This window comes from Nyctibius grandis, chromosome 16, assembly GCF_013368605.1.
Source record: "Nyctibius grandis isolate bNycGra1 chromosome 16, bNycGra1.pri, whole genome shotgun sequence".
NCBI lineage: Eukaryota > Metazoa > Chordata > Aves > Nyctibiiformes > Nyctibiidae > Nyctibius > Nyctibius grandis.
Window position 1 is genome coordinate 9,943,569 of NC_090673.1, and position 21,150 is coordinate 9,964,718.

The 21,150-nt window shown below is 48.6% G+C and overlaps 1 protein-coding gene across 2 annotated transcripts in view; it reads right to left on the reverse strand.

Moving 5' to 3' along the window:
- The window catches only part of BRINP1 (BMP/retinoic acid inducible neural specific 1), a 146,316-nt gene that overhangs the window by 67,311 nt on the left and 57,855 nt on the right, over positions 1-21,150 (reverse strand). Inside the window, exon 1 of one of the 2 annotated variants that reach the window (XM_068413933.1) lies at positions 20,398-20,535. The exons of the other annotated variant lie outside the window; for it this stretch is intronic. The gene's annotated coding sequence lies outside the window, so the exon portion shown is untranslated. Of the gene's footprint in view, positions 1-20,397; positions 20,536-21,150 lie in introns of those variants that run through there. 2 annotated transcript variants of the gene reach the window in all.

The window sequence follows — 21,150 nt, forward strand, 5'->3', positions numbered from 1 at the left end:
CACTTCCCTGAACTTGAAATTATTTCTACTATTACTAAATTATTGTCCAAGCTAGTCCACTTCCCCATAATTTCATTCTAAGTTACACAAAAATGCAGCTCTGTCTTCTGTCTTCCTCAGTATTTATACACCTCATATCAAAGTCCAGTAATCTCATAAATGTTAACAGCTTTTTATCCTTGCAGTAGCTTTAGGAGATTGGGAAATGCTGGTTTTCCCATTCTGCAGAATGGGACTTGAGACAAGGGGTAGATTAATGGCTTGTCCCAAATCATTTTATAACTGCTTCAGGAATTCAACCCAAATCTCTTAAGCCTCAGCTCAATGCTACATCTCCTTGCAGTACCCTTCCCACGCACCTTCATGCTACTATTCCAGAATTAGCGAAGACTTGCCACTAAGAATTTTTTTGGATTGCTTATTTTATACCAGAAAAATGCCAATTCATCAGAGGCATAACACTGTGTAGAAATTTGTTGATTTAAGGGAAAAAAAGGCATTTTGATAAAGTCAGCTTTTCTTTGGAACAGAACGTGTCGAGTGTTCTGTTTGGAAAGGATCAGTTCAAGATTGTGTTTTGTTTTTCACTGCATGTTGAGCAATATACATTAAAAATCAAAATGAAGTGTTTTCTTGAATGGTATGTTTTGACTGAGCCAAAACAGATTTTGTAATTTATGCATAAAAGGAAATGTCAAAATTAATTTAATACTTTTCTTGCATTTTGGAACAAGAAACACCTGCAAACCATACACAATAAACTGAAAAAAAAAATCATACTATTCCCTACGATTTTTACTGGAAATTTGAGAAAGAGCATAATCTGAAAACTTATTTCAGAGAGGCCTGTGTCAGAGCCCAGAAACCCTGGTTTTTTTGCTTTCATGCCTCTTCCATCCCGTGTGCCAGTCTTGCCTTTCTAATATATTCCATTGCAACAATTTGGACCTGTAAGCCTAGAGCTTGAAGGAAAAAAAAAAAATCGATGCCAAAACTGCCCTGAAGAGCAATAATGTAACGTTCAATCCAAAAGGTCAACGGTTATCCCACACCTGACATTTTTGGCAATATTTTTGATGTTCTGAAGTTCATTCCTGGGCAGGGACTTCACCAGCACAGCCCCAGGGAGCGATGCCGCCCCGTAGAGTTTGGGAAACGCAAGCGAATGCTGCTTATTTTGTATGTCAGGAAGCTGAGGTTACCTAATGATCCTTGCAAATGATCTACCGTCCTGTTGTTCTTGTCCCTCAGAAAGGAGCTTAGCTCTCGACCTGGGTCTTTGTGTTCCTCAGCCCTTACTGGAGGAGCAGAAGGGGTTAAAGCTTCTCCTGGTAGAGCTCCTGCTGCTTGGGTAATGACTGCCCTGCCTGCCAGGATGAAAAGCACCATTTAACTCAGCACCTCCTATGGGCACCACGTTCTGCCACCATTCACACTGCACGAAGCCAAGGGAACCAGGGGCAGCTGAAGAGGGGAGGGAAAAGGGACCCTTAGTTGTTGGCAGCTGCAAATTCTGGCCCCGGGTAGACCCGCCTCTCTTATCACACTGAGGGATGACGAATGTGCTGTGGCCATAAAAATCTCCCTGTGCATTTAGCCACGCTGGCTCCTGCAGCCACTGCCTGGACCCTTGTGCAACAGTCCTGCCAGGCCACTCCAGAGACAAGGTGAGACCTCGCAAGGACACGTGGCTGAGACTTCTGCAGAGGAACAGAGCTGTGACTAGAACCAGGGTGAGGATAACGGGTCACTAACATGGGCTTGATACCCCTGCGACTGCCTGATGGATGTTGCCCAGTGACTGAGAGGTGTGTTACATGAGTCACTTGCTGATTTAAGTATTTAGGAAGGATTTCTTTGGTGCATAGGACACTGGTTTGAGGCTGAAAACCACAGAATCACAGACTGGTTTGGGTTGGAAGGGACCTTAAAGATCATCTAGTTCCAACCCCCCTGCCACGGGCAGGGACACCTTCCACTAGACCAGGTTGCTCAAAGCCCCACCAAAACACTCAGGTTCAGCTCCTTCTGCTGCCCTGCTTCCCCACATGGGAGAAGTTACGTGCACATTAACGCACAGGAGCTTAAATTCAGGCTAGAAATGTGAGCTAGAATGTGTAATAGCCCCAAATAACACCATTTTATTGGCAGCTCCTGGAACAGAAGCCAGAAATCTTGAGTGTAGGTCTCCTGCTCTAAGCATATGCCTATGCAGACTCTGCTGTCGCAGGTTCTGCTGGAAGGTCTATTGAAGTCAATGAGCCTTGGGTTGGATCTCATTGCAAAAAGATAATCAAATATCATATTAACTCTTAATTCGGAATAGCATATTAAATTAGAAGCTCAAATTAACCTGAAACTGCATTTATATAATGAGAAGATTTAAAATCTGTGTATCATGAAGGTGGGAGAACTCCTAGCCAAAGCCGTTCTCACCAGCCTTGAAGCCCAGAGCCAATCCACCTGCCACCCTGCATTTCAGCCTATTCCCTAAACCCTGAGCTCGGGATTTCCACTGAGACAGAAGGATGTGTGGAAAATAAAGCCATCTCCTGCTTACCGGTATTAATCTGTCAAACACAGAGGGCTGTTACTAGCTAGACCCCAAACAATGCCAAGAACTGAAAAATCCCAGAGGATGTGGAGAATCTGCACTGGCATCTGACCATCACAAATAGCCTCTTCCATCAGCACGCCGGTCCTGCAACACAAAAGCTCCTAAAAAATGAAGGAGCTCACTCCTCGCTGGGATTAAAGTCCAAAACCACTCAGGTCTGAGCATCTCAAACACTGAAGCAGTTTAGTAGCCGAGTTTAAGGCCACCTCTAGCTGTGCGTTTTATTTATTTCCTTCTTTGAGACTGTTCTGCTCTGTGCTAAATCCATCTTCTGACCACCTGGAGCGTTGGGGAGTCTTGGCTGTGATGCTTGTCTGTTTAGATAGACTGTAAGCAGAGCTGGTCAGAAAATTTTGACAGAACAGTTTTTCGCAGGAAAACGCAGTTCTCTTGAAATCGAAACGTTGCACGGGAACATGTCAATTTTGACAAATTTTTTTACATTTAAAGTGTCAAAACAAATCATTTTGATTTTCTCTTTTCATTTCAGTGATACTGAAATGTTTAATTTTGAGGAGATAAACACATTATTTTTATGTTGTTTCAATTAATTTGTTTTGACATTTTTACATATTCTGTATTGTATTGGTATATGTTTAAAATATACTATATATTGCATAAAAAATGTGATGGTGTTTTATTTATTATATGGTTATCATTATACAATGCTAAATATTTCCCACAGCATTTTAGTGCTTCAGCACCACAGAAACAGAAGATATTGATGGCCTCAAATTATTATTGCTTTTGAATTTTTAGGCCATAAGAGCTTTGTGGGAGCATGGTTCTCATTCAAACTGAAGCTTAAAAAAAAACCAACCACAAATCAACAGGCGAGAACTTCCCAAGGAAATAGCATGTCCATTTTCCAAGCAGCTCTGTCAGCTCCGTGACTGCCTAGCACAGCTCCACTCCTCTCTGCACATCAGAAAACCAACTTCTCTGCTTGTTAAAAAAAAGAAAAATATAAAGAAAATGCAGATTTTCCCAGGGTGGAATTTGCGTGTAATGTTTTCATGAGCATCAGGGATTTAAAAGCCTGAATACCATTGACCTCCCGGGGCCTTTGGCTTCCAAACCACTTATGTATTTTTAAAAGATATATTCCACCTCCTTCTTGGAAGTCTACCTGAATTTTTTTTTTCTTTTTTTAAACCATATTTTTGCTCTCCTTGGGTAGCAGAGAGGAATTGCTGCTCGTGAATTTGCGCCATCAGGTCTGTGTAGGTGATGGTAGAAATGGGCTGGAGAAAAAGGGTGAGTGGTAAACGGGAAGGAGGAGTGGAGCCTGCAATGAGGCAACTCTATCGATTCTTCATTTCATGGAAGAAATTGTCCCCAACGGCTCCTGCGCATCCACTGCACCTCGGTAAGAGATGGAGGGCAGCGGGGCTGCGTCCCGAGCTCTGCACGCTGCAGTGCTGCCAGCGCCTCTTCGTGGGGCTGAATGGCGAGAGGACAGAGTCCATTTTCATAGAGTCACAGAATCGTTTTGGTCGGAAAGGACCTTTAAGATCATCAAGTCCAACGATTAACCCAGCACTGCCAAGGCCACCACTAACCCATGGCCCTCAGCACCACATCTACACGGCTTTTAAATCCCTCCAGGGATGGTGACTCCACCACTGCCCTGGGCAGCCTGTTCCAGTGCTTGACAACCCTTTCCATGAAGAAATTGTCCCTGATCTCCAATCTAAACCTCCCCTGGCACAACTTGAGGCGGTTTCCTCTCATCCTATCACTTGTTACCTGTGAGAAGAGGCCGACCCCCACCTCGCTACAACCTCCCTTCAGGTAGTTGTAGAGAGCGAGAAGGTCTCCCCTCAGCCTCCTTTTCTCCAGGCTAAACCCCCCCAGGTTCCTCAGCCGCTCCTCATCACACTTGTGCTCCAGACCCTTCACCAGCTTTGTTGCCCTTCTCTGGACTCTCTCCAGCACCTTGATGTCTTTCTTGTAGTGAGACAGTTCCTCCATTTTAACTGTACGCGCAGAGAACAACATCTACACCAAGGCAGGGCCGCCATACAAACCTGCGCGGGACGGCGGATGGAGCAGGAGGCAGAGCATGGCGATGCACAGCCACCCTTGTTCCCCTTCTCCAAAATATTTGGAGGTTTATTTAAAGTAGCAGGGGGCTTCTCTGCCTGCTTCTCCTCGTAAAGGGACACGCCTCCACCGCCAGGCGCTGCGGTTTGAGATCTGAATTCCCCCACGCAGCTGCTCAAAGCGCACCTCTGCATGCAGACCCGCCTGGCTCTCTGCTGCTGCTCCAGCTGGCCTGTCACTGCGGATTACGGCTCTTCGCTAACAGCCAGGACTGCTGTGGCCTGAGACTTCCCTTGAAGGATGACGTTTCCACCTCCCAGCCCCACAAACGGCTCCGTCCCAGCCGTTTCTGTACGCGTGGCCTCCTCTCTGGGGTGGGAAAGGAGCAAAGCGCCTCGATTTGTTTCTGTGTTAGGCAACAACGGAACACGTTGAAGGCAGAGAAAGATGTTTGACGGTGACAGATTTTGAAAACTGGATTATTTACTTAAAAGTTGATCTTATCCCCGTCATCAGCATATCCATAATATTGTAGCCCCATCTCTCTGACAGCAGCAGTACAACTGAGCCCTGAATTACCCCCTGGAAGAGTCCTTGAGGGAAACGCTTCATTACTCCAAGCCGCACTGTGGAGTCACTTTGGAAAGGAGGAATGCTCCTGCAGGGAGAGATTGCCCATCCATGCCAGACACTGCAAATCATTAGCCCTTCACTGCCAGAGGACTTGAAGGCTGCTGACAGATCAAAAAGAATTGGCATGGACACTTGACCTTTCTCCATTGCCAGGAGGAAATCATTGACCAGAAGAACAGCACATGCTCTACTAGGCTCTGCAAAGGGAGGGCAGAGGGTCTGGAAGAATGCAGAGCTATTTGTAAAACAAACACTGCCGCGTCAGCACAACCTGTGCAGTTGGCCAGCGTTGCCACCACTCGTGGGCACACTGAAGGGGAGAATTCCAGTTTGGCACATGCCAGGTGCCACCACGACTCCTCCTGCTCCAAAGGGGACATAGAGAATGAGGCTTTCTTGGGGATGCTGAAAGATTCACACCCTTGCAGGCTGGGAAACAGGACACGCTAAACTGTAGTTTACAGTTTCACTGGCACAGCGTCCTGCCAAAGGGAGAGGGCAGTCCCCTCCACCAGCATGTACACAGCTGACTTCTGCTAGGTTTTCCCCACTGCTCGATAGGCCCCACATGTCTCTGCAGCCTCCCAAAGTGACTCTGTCTGAAAGCGATCCAGAGCAGGCGTCACGTTTGTTTCAAGAGCCTGACTCCTGGAGAGATCCTGTGCAATCAGCTGGCCAAATCCAAATCTGAAAAACACCTCCATCACTGGTCGTGATTAATTAATTCTGCTTTGACATTCCCCAGGGCACCTAGCAGCTAGTCAGAACTGCCTGAGAAAGAGACACTGCTGTGGAAAAGGAATAAACAGACTTTCCTCAACTGCTGCCATGGAATTAGATAATAAATAGTTAGATAGATAAATAATTTTCTGTGAGTTGTAAATCAAATGCAGAACAAGAATACAGCTAGCTGGCTCATCCCTGTGAAATCAAAGGTGTTTGGAAGGAGTTTCCAAAGAAACAAGGGTATTTAGAGTCTACTGTGCTCAGGAAGACATAGCCTGAAGTTATCTATCATGTCTAACGTGACTGTTTACAATGACAGACAGCTAATTCTTGGACAGTTTATTCTTGGTATAATATTCTTGGACCAAAGCAGCTCAAGGAAGCTTCCTCCTAATTTACATCTCTCTTTTCTCCCTTCTCCTGCCTGGACTGCAGGCTAGACAACACCTTTGTTCCCATGGCATCAACACGGTTTCCCCCCACCAGCCGCTGGGTGCTTGGCCTGTACTCCTCAGGGAGCTACAGGTATCAGCCCAAAGTACAGATTCTCCAGCTGCTTCTCCTGTCTGACCCTTAAACACCTCTCCTCCCTAAATCCATACACTCTCTCCAGGTTTGTCCATTAACCACACAACAGAGGCTCCGGTGACGACAATGTCATCCTGCGGGACTCGAGGAGGTCGGCAGGAGCTCCGGCAGCATCCGGGATTCAGGTACCGGCCCTGTGATGTGCGTTGTACCGAGCAGATGGCCATCTCATCCCTGCCAGCACGCAACGCCCAGGGCGCAGAGAGCACCCGCCACCCCTGTCTCACTGAATATGCATATTCGCATCTGATGGTACTTGAGCACTAGAAGTCCCTGTGCACAAACTCATCCAGTGAATCAAGTGCGAGACACCCAGGTTTGAGGTCCTGTCACTGCAGAGGAGAAATCTGCTGGTTCCCCTTTGTCCACACACCTCCCTGAGGATACAGGTCCCACCTTTCAGACACCCTTATGCTGTCCTCCTTAGACATTCGGCTTGGGCTCTGCTCCCATTGCAGTGAGGGTTTCTGAGCTTGCAGCTGGGTCCTCTGCCTTCCTGGACACCATCACCTGGAGCCTGACATCAGTTCAGATCACTCCCTTCCCTCCCTCTTTGCTACTCTTCTCCTCCACCCCCCTTGCTCCTTCTTTATCCATCACAGCGGGCACAGCCAAGACACATTATTAACACTTGCCACTTCGTTAGTAGTCTACAGGAGGAGCAGGGGAGGAGAAAAGAGGAAAGCGTGCAAAAATGGAGAGTAAGGAAAGCCGAGTTAAAGGAAGAGTAACAAAGAATTGAAGGTGTGAATGAGAAAGTGCAGGAGTAGAAGTATGAGAAAAACGTAATGGGTGAGAAAGAGATTTATAATTAATCCACAGTCTAGTGAGAGGGCGGGAGAATGGAAGTCAAGGCCACAGGCTTCCCTGTATGCTTCTGCTACTGATTTACTCTGTGACTTCAGACACACCTTTTTATTTTCTCCTTTTATCTCCCACCGCTCTGTACTCTTTGAGTATATGTTATTTGAGGTATGAATTGTCTTTAACTGTGTGTAGCATAAAGGAAACTGCAATCATAGGCACTAAAGATGTGAGACATTATTTTTAACACATACTAAAGTTAGGCACAAAAAAGTGCTTGGGGATTGACTGACAATGTTTATTAATTCAGGTTGAATCCATTAAATAGTTGCTGTCAAAAAATGGGACGGGAAAAATTTAAAAGAATCAAAGTACATGACTGCATTATTTCTTAACTTAAATGCTTCATACTGAAATGTTTACAAAGTGAAACTAGAAGGAAATGAAAAAAAAACTCAAATAAAATTGAAATAATACAGTTGTGAAAAAAAAGCTATGCATTTCTGCAAAATTTAAAGTTTTGAAGCGATTTTCTATTCTCCTTTCCTTCTAGTCCCTCATATTAAAAAAGTCTTTTTATTCTTCCCCACACTCCAATTATGTTTGAATTGCTAAAATTAATTTTTTGTTTCAGAAGCAAACTGACAAAAAAAAAAAAAAAAAGAAAAATCATTATTCGCCTATCCCTACTGGGAATTACAATAACTGTCTGTCAGATCTTCATAAGAACATGAGGGATCTCAGCAAGGCTGAGTTTCTGTGAGTTTCTTAAGCTGGTGACTTTCATAGTCCTTTGCTCTCTTCTAGTCTAAACCTGCATTCAACAGAGAACTTAAAATAATGAGATTTACAGAAAAATATATGAGCAAATCCTTGTATCAAAAAAATGAGGGAAAAGTTCCCAGGAAATAATCTCAGAGACTGGATTTACTTTTTGCCATTAGCAATTGCCATCTACTGCTGTTTTATTGCAAGACAGTCGTCGCATCCCTTTTTCTCCTCTATTTCTCTGAATTCTTTCTTTTCGCTTCTCTTGGTTCTCCCTTTTGTATTTTTTTTTTGAGCATCACTATCTCCATCATGTAACCAAATAGGCACGAGGTCAGAAACACAGACAATTGCGATGTGTGATGTCCAAGTGCATCTGACACGAAGCAAACAGCAGCATCGCTCCCTGCGCTCAGCCATCCCCGGTCCAACCCGCCGAGGTGTGCTCCGAGACACAGACACGCAGGGATGGGAACAGCACGTACCCGGATCGTGCCCCTCGGGCATCGGCTGGCATCCGCTGCTGTGTCTGACCTCTCAAGCACAGGACCCTGCTCCCAGCCACCCCCTGGCAATCTCAGTCCCAGAGGTATTTAGGGAAGCATCACCTGCTTAGCTTCCTGCATCCAGTGGGTTGAAAGAAGATTAGGCACATCCATAGGAGGGAGGCATCTAAATATCTCTGGGTGTTGCTACATTGTCGAAGAACTCGGCTCCTGGGTTCCTCAGCCACAGACACCGCATGTGTGTTAGTTCACTTTTGGGGTTTCTTCAGGAAGAAACACGCTTCCACTAAGAAGAAACTCACTTCTGGGTATACTGTGCTTTATTAACATCAGTGGTGGCCAATATGAGCACACACAAACCCTCCAAGGGTTTATTGCCATCTTCCACAGCCCTCCAGCACTGTCCCAGAAGACACCGCACACCCGAACACTCTGCACGTGCACGTGGGGCATGCAAAATGCATCCTGAGCACCTGACTACAAAAATACTGCAATCTTGAGCTGGAAATCAGCCCTCATACCCTTTCAAGAGCCTGCAATTTTAAAATTACACATAAAAATAAAATCCAGAGTGTATCTCAGCTCTCTTGTTGATTTTCCCCAGCTCCAAATCTTATTTATGGAGGGCTGCAGACAAGCAGCGATGCAGCAGGGTTTGTCCCCAGCCCGTCTGCCCACCTCTGTTATGGCACCCGAGGGAGGGTCATGCCCCCAGCATCAGTGTCCCTGTTACCTGAGACACGAAGGGTTTGGGGACTGTACTTCACCGGTCTCAAGGTCCTACAGAAGAGCTCCCTTGGAGGAGCAGCAGTGAGAAAAAAAAATGCCGTGGACAAAATTTCTGTCTTCAGACTTGAAAACAAAGTAATGAGGAGCACGGCAGGAGAATCCAGTGGTGGGAAGGACCTAACAGCTTCTTTTGCTCTTCTTTTTAATGTAAGCAGCTTTACCATTAATTGCTATTTACTGCAAATGCTGAAGTTCATAAAAAGACTAATATGCTGCACTAAAACAGCAGTTTTTATTCAGGCTGCTTAAAGCACAATGCACGTGTGTGCGTGTATGTGTCTGTGTGTGCACATGCACATTTCATTGTGTGCTGTGTAAGTAAAAGCCCCATGTCTGTGTGCAAGGGAGGGAAAGAGATACAATTAGCATATTCTTCCCTTATATATTCCAGGAAAAGGCCAACTTCATTAGTGGTCTTAGGCAATGAGAATAGAAATTAATTCAGGCCGGACTTCTAAACATCGAGCTGTTTCGCTGGGGTGGAGGGGAGGTAGATGCAAACCAGTGCTGCTTCTGCCCAGCACTGGAAATGTAAAGACTCAGTACACTGAATTCAGTCTTTGGGGGCTACATTTCCTGAGGACACGGATTGCTAAATTCTTTTAAAAATCCAGTTTTTTCTTCATGCCAAACTTGGAGCCGAGTTCCCTGAGTGGTTCGCGTACACTGTGTGAGCTGGAGGGCTCAGAACCACAGCACCCACTGTAAGAAATTCAGCTCCCGTGCATGGAAACACATGCATTTAAAAAGCTCTTTTGAAAGATATCAGCCTAAGTGACCTGCGCAAGGTCATATATAACACACCGGTGACGGCGCCGGGATTGAACTCTCTCGCTGCGGTGCTGCTTTATTCACACAGTGCTGCTGCATCCCAAAACAGCCGCTGCTCCCGGCCCGCTGCTGCCTTCCACTCCTTATCACAGTCTCCTTAGAGACACATCCATCCTGTGCTCCGTAAACCATAATACACCTATAGTCTTTTATTCACTGTCTGTCATCATGCAGTTTCATTACAGATCCCTGAATTATCCAGCCTAGTCTACAATCTGCTTATTCCTACCAGCCATTCTCCCTTTCGACCCTCGCCTCACCTTTCAGCCTTGGCAGTGTTTGAAGTCTTCCAGGTACTTGAAATGCAGGGACAATTCTCATTCCCTGGGGGAAATCCAGCAGAATTTCACTGAGGCCAGTCTGCTGGTCTCCCTCTCTCTCTCTCTCTTTTTTAAATGCAGATGGTTGGAAATCAGAAACTAGCACTGGTCTCTGCAGTCACATTTGAACCAATCCTTCAAGAACACTAACTCACAGCTGCCATTTTAAAGCTCTGATCCCCATTCTTGCCATCTATAAAATTTTATTCCCCTCCCTTCTCTGCTCCTTTCATCAGAAATCAATCTTCCAATAATGCAGGTAAACTGCAATCCTACCTCATAGCTGTTTTTTTTCCATGCATCTCTCATGCATTTTGCACAACGAAAGCTCCCTTGTCCATCTTTCCCCTTTCCAGCCAAGCCCATAAGCACAGTAATCATCACACCTACATAACACCTCGGCGGCAGATTTGCACCTGCCCATCACATCTCTCTCTTGTTTGCAATCCAGGAACCAAAGGAATCATTCATCCCGATGTGGCAATTTGTCTCAGCATCCACACACTTGCCTTGCCAGTGAACTCTGTGTCCCTACCTGCCAGGTCTCTTCTCCCTCCCTCCCAGCCCCAGTCACGCATCTCTCTCAGAGCTTTATTCCATCTAGAGCACACGCTGTCCTCACAGCCATCAGCTTTTCATCCTTCCCACCTTTCTCAAGGAAATGCAGTTTTATTACCTGGCTCAGCCCCAGTGCAGCTGACTGGGGAAGAGCATTCCCCTCTCTGCTCACCCAGCGATGCTTTTAGCTGCTGGACAAGTGGCCCTCGGACAGTTCCACCTGCCAAAGCTGAACGCCCCTGTTTGGGTGCAACACCCTGTTCTCTCTTCACCCAAACGTCTGTCTACAGCAACGGGGAAAAAAATGGCTGATATGAGAGGAAGAGTATGGAGAAAGGCAGGTTCCTCTTTCCTCCCACCCACATGGTCCCAGTGATGGTGGAAGACCGTGGGCATGGTGCAGGGTTGTGCCCAGCACCTGGCAGACAGGCTGGACCTCTGTCTGCGGGGGGCACCTTGGGACCCTCCGGTGCATGGGGCTGTGGCACTGGAGAGAAAGCGTGGTGGGAGGAGGTGGGACACTAATGGGCCCCTTAACTGATGCCTCTGCACTCTGTCACTCCTGCCAGCTCGTTTGGTTAAATCTCTAGATGTACTCGGGCATTTACCTCTGCCACAGCCTTCCTGCGTAAGCCTGGGCAAAGTCTTTAAGGCGACATTTTACAAACACCCCGAAGGCTGATTTTCCAAGTGTGCAGCATACCCCACTGCAATATTTAAGGCCCTGTTTTCTAAGATGCTCTGTTACCTTGCCACCGACTGCTTTCAAAACCTCTCAAGGCCAAGCCCGAGCTCCTGTTCTGCAAACCACAATGCTTCCCCTGGCTCTAATGGGATCTGAACTGATCCTCAAGCCTCACGCTGCGCTCGCTGTGGTACAGAGCGGAGGGGATGGAGGGGTTCCCCGTTTCTTTTCCTCCTCCTCCAGACTGCAGGCCCCGAGGGCAGGGAGCTTGTGTCCGCACAGCACCTCGCGCTGGGAGGCTCCAGGCTCCCCGAGCTCTGCACCATCCTGCAGATAACAGTGGTGATAGCAGAAACTGAAATGTGCAGCTCAGGGTCATTGCTGCTGCTTATAACCACCCATTTTATGCCCTACTTCAATATCTACTGTAATCAGTGAAATTACTTTTGTGGGAGTTGACACAGAAGAAGAGATTGTTGGATTGATATTCTGTCTGGCATTGATGAAAACCTTTTTATAATACCTTAATCCAGCACCCACAGAAGCAATTTGCTAATCTCTTGCTGACTTAGCTTCTAGCGGGATCGACCATACCCAGTCACATTACCTGGCCAACCATATTATGTTCTTTCTATGCAGAGAGAAAATGTCCTTCCTGACCCCAGAAGATGGTCAGCTTTCGCTTTGAAGCATGAGATCTGATTACCATTGTCCTAGATTGCAGAGCCGCAAACGCTATTAATTGCTACAAAGTTATGTAGCCTTTTACACTTCAAATCCATCCACACTTTCATCTCAGCGACATCCTGCAGCAGGGAATTGTGTCGCTTCACTATACGCTGAAGAAAGGACTATTTCCTTTTAATTTGCTTTAAAAGTTGTGCCCTTTAATTTAGATGTGTCCCCTTGTTCTTGTATCATCAAAGCGATCAATGTTTCTGTTCACTTTTCATTCTAACCTTCATATAGTTTTGTACTGGAACCCAAATGTCCCTTCTTACTCCTAGCTTTCCCAGACTAAATAAACTGTTATTTCCAGGCTTTCCTTATTTAACTTGTTAATATTTGTAAAGCAATTTAAAATATATTAATATGGTTCAATTATAATATCACTTCTATTTTCCATCCTTCCTTTTAATGTCTCAAGTATCCATCTAATTTGCCATCAATCTCCATTGATTCTCCCTCTGATGATATGTTAGTCTTTATGATATCCCAGGGAATATTTCTGCTGCCTTCCTGACCAGCATTTTGGAACAAAGCAGCTGAACTCCGGTGGATCATAAACACGATTCACTCTGCACTCAGCATGTGTATGGATTTGCTGTTGCTTAGACTTTGATCCTGGAAACAGGTTTCATTATGGCCATGGGGCTGCAATTAAAGATTTGTCTATGGGATTCAGATTGTGGGATCGGGCCCATTGCAGTCGTGACTGCACTGGGTCAGCGACACTTGAGCACACGTTTGAAAGCAAGCCTATGTCTGATATTCTCTGAGCAATATCTAAGCACTCGACTACGTATCCTGCAGCAGTGGGGCCTGCATGCCACCTAGACAAGGGGCACGAACTGAAGCCTATCCAGTGACAAACAGGGTGGGGATGGACAATGAGAAATGGTTATTCACTCCTTTTTGTCCTATAGAAAGTTGGAGACATGCAAGGAAATTATGTGGTACCAGAAGTAACAAATCCCAAACAAAATACTTTCGCACACAACTCATAACTAACTCCACTACTGCAGAATATTATGAAAACCAAAAGTATACAAGGACTCAAGAAAGAAACAGCCAACCCACAAGAGCTGGGCTTCCTGGGACACTGCATGACAGTCCTGAGACAACTGCTGACTTTGCGTGTCCCCAAACAGCCAAAAGGTTATCCCCGGATTGATAGCACTCATCCATGCCTTCCTGATCCTTTCAGGGTCCTGCTGTTCTCGTTAAACCACTTTTTAGTTTTTTCCAGTCTTAACAAGGCCGGATCCAGCTCCATCACCAAAACATCTCGCTCCTTCCTCCATGTCACTAGCAGATACCCTGAGCAACACATCCAGTTCCAGTCACTGTATTTATCATTAACTCTTCTCCCTCAAGAAGCAAATAAGAGGATACACATGTATCTCTAAATGCACAAAAAGGATTTTATCAAAATACTTACAAGAACTCAAATTACCACTATTAGGTTACTTTAAGCCAGCACCGTATAAATATTGTAGGAGAATCCTAACTGGTGGCTTTTCCCTGGCTGATTAGATTTCTCTATTTGCTGACCTAAAATATGGTACAGCAACCCACCACCATTTTCAAATACTTTATAGTTCTCTTTTGGGAGAGTGGAAATGGCAGATAAACCCATTATCAGCATTCTCAGGCATAAAACAGAGAAGCCTGGAGTTGTTTTGCAGAAGCAACTCTGAATTTGGACTACATGACATAAGCAATTCTAGAAATAGCTGCTGGTCTTAAGGCTACGTTACATGTATCCTCGTTGCCGATTTTTATCCCTGTTCACAATTTTAACCCAAACACGATGCTGTCTTTGTTAGCTCTTTCCTTTGACTCCCTCAGTATTTCTCAAGCATTCTTCAGTCTCACCTTGCACCTCCTAAGCTCTCCCTGCTCCCTCAAAACACACCTTTGATTTTGACTGCAAACCTCCCCCAGCACAGAGCAGGGCAAGAAATGCCTGGAATAACTGTAGCACAAGGAGGTGGTCTGAGTCAGGAGGGACCCGTAGCCACATATGGACCCCAGCATATGTCTGAGGGCTTCGCTCACCCGCTCACCATCTGTACCTGCCTGAAGAGCAGCCACATGCTGAAAGCAGCCAGCCTGCTCCGGCACTCGTAGCCTGCCTCGCTGCTGTTTATGCCACTGATCCCAAAAGTCCAGCTAAAGATTCACACTTGCTTGTCCTGATTCTCCTGTCCACCATGTCAGCCTCCTCCCTCAGGTCACAGTTCACTTCCTTCCATCCTTCCTTGGTTAGTTTTAGTTTCTTTGTACTTTTTTAATTATCGCTCTGAACTATTGAACAAACTTCTTTTAATTATTCCTCCGGTCCTGGCAGCCACACCAGGAATGTACTGCCTGCACAAGGCAATTGTTTGAAAGCTCGCCCTCCCCACCTTCCACCCTGCTTAGCAAGTCAACATCCACAACTGCAAGGATAAATTACCACAAAGGTCTCCGATGTTAGCAATGTATCTGACAACCTCGTACGCGCTCCAGCAGGGTAAAGAGATGGCTAAATGGGATCAGTTGTGCCGACTCAGGACTTCTGGCCAAAACTGCATCCAAAATCATGATGGACACAGCAGAGTCTAGAGCACAGGCCAGGTTCTAAATCACACTCTAAATCAAACCCCAAGAAAGAGATCCTCACTCATCATGAAGCCAGTTAACTCCCCCGGCTTCGACAGGCTGGGATGATTTACAGCAAGAGGCTCCATGCTTTTCACAGGTACTCGCTGTACGACGTATTTCGGCTGTAATATGCATAGATATAAAAGTCCAAGCTATAAGATGACCTGTCATAAGGCTCCAGGCTTTATCTTCTATAAACACCAGGAGAAAGAACGGACTTTCTAACAGGATAGCCATGAGACAGGTCCCAAGCATGAAGAGACTGCAAGAACCAGAGCTACTCTGCTGGGAACTGGGCAGTGCGGGAGAATGGATGGGAGTGTGAGAGCTCCCTCTGTTCCTATATTCCATTTTGCTTTCCAACAAAAAGCCCTGGAGCAAATTGTTTTTTCTGGAGCTTCTCTTATGTGTGAGAACCTCTTATAGCTTGGTTTGCAAGCTTTTGTGTCACTGCTTGGTGTGTGTCAGCCCAGAGCTGGCTTTGTTGTAATTTGTGAACCGCTGGATGGAAAGATGGCACTGTGATGGCAACACTGCACTGAGCAGTGCCCGCTGCTAACGCACAGACAGAATCTGTTCTAGGGCTCCAGAGTCTTACTGGTGCTCCTGGCACCTGAGTTCCTACCTCTGCCCAGCATTTCTATCACCAATACAAACAGCGAACAACAATAGTAGGTCTCTGGCAAAGGCGATTCACTGTGTCCTCCTCTGGAGGCCACCATCTGAAGCTGTTTTAGATTATTTGCTCCGATCTGTTGCTGCTCCTCTGACTTACTGTTATTTCTAGCGCCAGTGTAAGAGGTGATCCATCAGCGATGCAACTAGTTGTTTTTCTGAAATAGAAGCAGGGAATCGCATGTATGAGAGTTCAAGCACTGGGGAACGCTGTGTCATCACCTGGAGACATGCCATCGCCAGAGCCGCGGGGGCATTGGTGCCGCCATGGGTACCACTGTCACCCAGCACTGAGCTCCAAACGGGCCTCTCAGCAGCCACCGCGACGGCGCTGTGCACAGCTAAGCTCTGTCAGCTGCGCCTTGTAGGCAACAATAAAATGGATGTAGAGCACATGACTTCAGAAGAACAAACAGCAAAAATAAATAAGCGGCTTTCTCTCTCTCCTGTGATGCTGCTTGCAGGTCCTGCATCAAGGCTGAAAGAAAACAGCTCACTGAGCGGGGGGGCCACAAAGGTTTAGATATGTTGTATTAAACTCCCCAACCCAAGCACAGGTTCCCTAGGCCTGACTCTTAGCTCCATTTCAAAATGACACATTTACGCCCAGTTTATGCCACCTTCACTTAGGATCTGATCCAGCATCCCTGAAGTAAACTTGAGTCCTTCAGTTGTCTTCAGCTCAGTCTAAATCAGCTGCTCCTCTGATTTCTCCTGTTCCTCCCTCCCACTACTCCTAGCACTCTTCCTTCCCTGAAACAGCACAGCTTAGCCCGTCAAGTCAGCAACAGCTATTTTTATGCCTTCACTTGAACCCTGGTGAATGTCACCCCATTTGTCTAGTCCAGCTCTGCCCATGTTTGACTCTCTCCAGACAGAAGCACCCAGTAGATATATCCAGTTTCCTTCCCCAGGCCTCTCTGCTTGACAACGTTTCCCTTTGCCCCACCGATGAGAAGCCTCAGCCCTGTCCGGCTGAGCTCCGGTCCCAGCAGCTCAGCTGGACACAGCAGCGAGCAGGGTAAAACCTCCCCTGGCATCTGAGAACGCTCTGGGGCATCGCAGACAGCTGGGGGGAGAGGCTCTGCCCTGGCTCAGCCCAGCACCGTTCGGTAGCTCAGCATCCTGCTCCGGGCAGCAGCCATCTTCCAGGCAGGAGGAAGAACTGCAGGACAGAGCATGGTCCAGGGGTCTGTTTAGGAGCCAGATCTCTCTGTGCATGGACACTCCCCCTTTCTGGGGAGCTGCTCTGTGTGGCCTGGAAGGAAACGGGCCAAGGTCCTCGCGACTGTTAAAAATCTCCTGATACGTTCGCAAGAGGGCTGGTGTAAATCAAACCCGAGGGCACAAGCTCCCTAACTCCGGGTAATTTATATTCTGCCTCGCTAAGTTCATCTCTGCACTTTCAATGCACGAAGTGATTTTTCACTTCCCCTGTAGTATTTGCTGGCACGGAAAAGCTGCTGGGCTCCGGCCCAGAAGAAGCTGCATTTCATCACCGGGTACAAGATTCCTGCGCGCAGGGGGCCAGAGCCCAGCGCAGCTCCCGCCCGCCCCAGCGCCATTCAGCTGCACCTGGGCTCCGCGGAGAAGAGAGCCCCGTTGTTACCGACCCGCCACCCCCGCCCGCCCCCGCACCATTATCCGCGCTTGGCTCCGGCTCCGCGGGGACGCTCCGCGCCGCTCCGCCCCGCGCGGCCGCTGCGTGGAGCCACAGCGCCCCCTGCTGGGCCACGGCGGCACCGCCAGCCCCGCGGCCGCGGAAGGGCTGCGCGCTGGCGCAGCGGGGCGCGGAGCTGCGGGGTGGGGGGGGTCCCTGCCCGGTTTTCCGCCCAGCAGTGCCACGCCTGGGGGGCTCTGGGGGCTCCTCGCCCTCATCCTGAGCTTCAGCGATTTCTTATTTTAATTATTTTTTCCTGCCTTCTCCACGCCTCCGCTGTGAACCCCGCCCGGACAGGGAGCCCTGGATGAACTCCCGAAACCCACCGCCATTTCGGGGGGTGGGCAGGGAGCTGAGTACCCACGGGCCGGTTCTCGACTGGGGGGGTTCTGCTGTGCTCTCCACGAGGCACTCGGAGCAGGCGGTGGGGCTGCTGCCTGAGCGGAGACGGGAGGATTTGGCTTTGAACTATTTCTGTTACACAGACAACAATGAGTATTGTCTGCCCGCAGAGCCGTTCCCACGTAGTGTTTAGCATCACCCTTACACATACTTCCAATGCAGTAAACAGCGGAGGTGAGGAGGGAACACGTACACTCGCCGACACCTCTTTTGGGACACCTTCTACCTATAACAAGCCAATTCACCGTATGTTCCTCCTCTCCAAAGTTTTCACATGGACTTTACTCAGCCTCGTTATATTCCTGCTCTTGGAGGGTTGCACAGTCCCCTCACTAGGCCCTATGGGAAGAGGGGAAGGGGAGGAAGGTCAGAGGGGGGTGTGGATCAAGCACATCTCCCACCAGTGACATCACCTCCCCTGCGCACACTGCGCCGTTTGGATCGAAGGGGCTTGCGAAGGCACAGGAGTGTTTGTACTCGAAGGATGGGAGGGGTTTGCTTTGAACCAGGGTAAGGCTGAAGTGGAGCCTTGCGCCGTGTGTGTTTTAGCTACAGATGCATATGTGGTTTTGCTCACCTACACGCTCACACACTGAAAAAAGCAACGTAACTCTCGCAGAGCACTTCCCATACTCACAGGCTCCAGCTCTTGATCAGAGGGAGCATGATGGGTATGGGCTTGCCACTGCTCCCCTGTCTGCTGCCTGTCCGCCTTTCCAGTCATGAAACCATTACTGAGTCCTGGGAACATGCAAAGAGCAGTAAAACAAACGTAGACACAAAACGGAGCAGGTTTTTTCTGCTGAGTCGCTTTGGAGTCAGACAAACCCCAAATCAATGCCTGGAACTAACCTCAAGGGAGAAGACTACGCTGGAGGAACAAACCACCTACTGAGAGACCTGCAAAGACGATAGCCTGTGTGTGCTCATGTGAATGTCTGAACACTTGGTTTGCACAGTGAGAACATCAGTGCGGTTATTTCTGCACGTTACGGTGTGTGTTCATGTGTGGATCAGGTCTGTGTGCCTGAGCACAGGGGAACTGCGGGGCTGCACAGCTCGAGTAGGTGCCTGCATCCCTGTGAGAGCGAGACCAAGGTGCTCCGCTGAAGCGTGGGGTGGACTGTATGAGTTCGACAGCATGTGTTCTGTGTGCTAAGCGTGTACACGCATGTGAGGGAGACCACGACTGCTTGTCTATGTGATGTGTGGGAGGGAGAGAGCCCGGGTTTGTCTGTCTGTCACTCACAAGCAGATCTGATCAATCTTTTTCCTTTATAAGGAATTAAAAAAAAAAAAATCCTTTCACATTTCTTACACCAAAGCCTCATCTGCTCTTTACTCACTGCCTCCTCCTCTCACCATCCCCCAAATACTTGCTACAACTCTTGGGAAAGCAGCCTTACTGCCATTAACAGATTATTATTATGCACCCAGATGAGCAGCCAGAGTACAGCACGAAGGACCCTTCTGTCCTGCCTAGTGCAGACGTCAATCACAAGGCTAAATTCGTACATCAAGACTGCCAGCATTTCATCTGCTGCTTGTTTCTCTCCATGAAGAGGAGACTGCATCTAAGAAGTGACACCCCCTCCCCTTCCCCACTCCCAAGTAAAAGCACCGGGGGACTTTCCAAAGCCAAACCACGCATTCACAGCTCTGCAGCCCTCCTCTTTTCGGATCATCCCTGGGTCTTTAGAACCAGGTTGTGCTGGACCTCGGGGAGGATGTAATGGCGTGGGGATGTTCTCCGTCCCCCTATTCCCCACGGACTGGAAAAAGCAAAGTTATGCTCCACACCAGCCTCGCAAAGCAGCGCTGAGCCGGGGAAAACCAATCTCCTGCGCTGTGGGATGCAGCCCCCCCGCCGTCGCTGCCCTCCCCCGGCTCTGCCGCTGTCTCCCCGTCCCCACGAGAAGTAGAGGCAATCAGCCCGGTGCGGGATTCAAGGCGACAGACTTTCCTTTTCCTCCGCTATTTGCTTGTCTCTTGTGAAAACGGAGCAGTGGATTAAGTGGAGATGACACCATCTCCTTGGGGACGGTCGTCGTTCCCCCCCCTCCCCGAGACGTATCGATACTCCGGAATACAGATGGAGCCCGGCTACCTCCCACCCCCCCCAGCCGAGCCGGGATGCCGGGCATCCTCCTGGGGCTGCGTCTTGCCCCCATAGGAACCAGTGCTCCCAGTACCGCAGAATCTCGGCCCCACTCTCACCACACGCACAATCGCTAACTGGGCTGCAGGACTTCTGCCATCGCCCCCCACCCCACGTAACTCCGCGCTGCCAGGGCGGGGGTGCACCGCAGAGGCAAACGTGTGCGCGGCGGGGCGCGTTACACAACGCGGCCGAGGCAGGACGGGGGAGCCGGGCGGGCGCCGGGGCAGGGGCATGGCTGCAGCCGCAGCGCTCGCCTTACCTGATGCTAATGGCCCTCTCTGACTGAGATCTGGTCGCCCGTGGGTTTTATTCGGCTCGGTAGGAACTTGTGGGAGAGCTTCTCTGTCCAGCTGGCATACTGGGTGCTGGGCTGGTAATGCAGGCGTGAAAATCCTGGGGCTCTAGCAGTCCTTTTCATGCTCAGACAGAAAATCCCCTTCCTTGATCCAGATCGCGGGCATTAAGGGCAGAGGCAAAAGAAAAAAAAAAAAAAATCCTTTTTTTCCCCCCTCTTCCTTTTTCTTGCCTTTTTTTTCCCCCTTCCCTTATTCCTGTGCCCCCCCTCTCTTCTGCTGCTCAGTTCGTAGCCATCGGGGGAAGGAGCTGAGGCAGGAGGGAGAATGGAGAGGGGGTTAGAAATAAAAATGAAAAGGGCTCCAGGAGGGAAGCGAGAGGCTGGGCTTGCCACCGGGGGAGGGGCTTGGAGCGGGCCGGGGAGGATGAATGGGGAAGAGGAGAGCAGGGAGGAGCCCCAGCCTGGCCATTTTATTGTAAGAAGTGTTTTGTGCATAATTAGGGAAGGGGGAGGGGCGGGGAGGCAAAAAGGAGGGACTTCAGCTCCGGCCAGACAGAGCCTGGGCCGTGGGAAGGGAGGATGCGACCGGGAAGGGCCGCTGGACGGGGCTGCGGGGGATCTAAACTTGTCTGCCCTCGGCTGTGGGGAGGAGGCTGCGGCGGCCCTGCTGCCGATTCCGGGCACCCCCATCCATTTAATACGGGGGTGGTTTTTTTT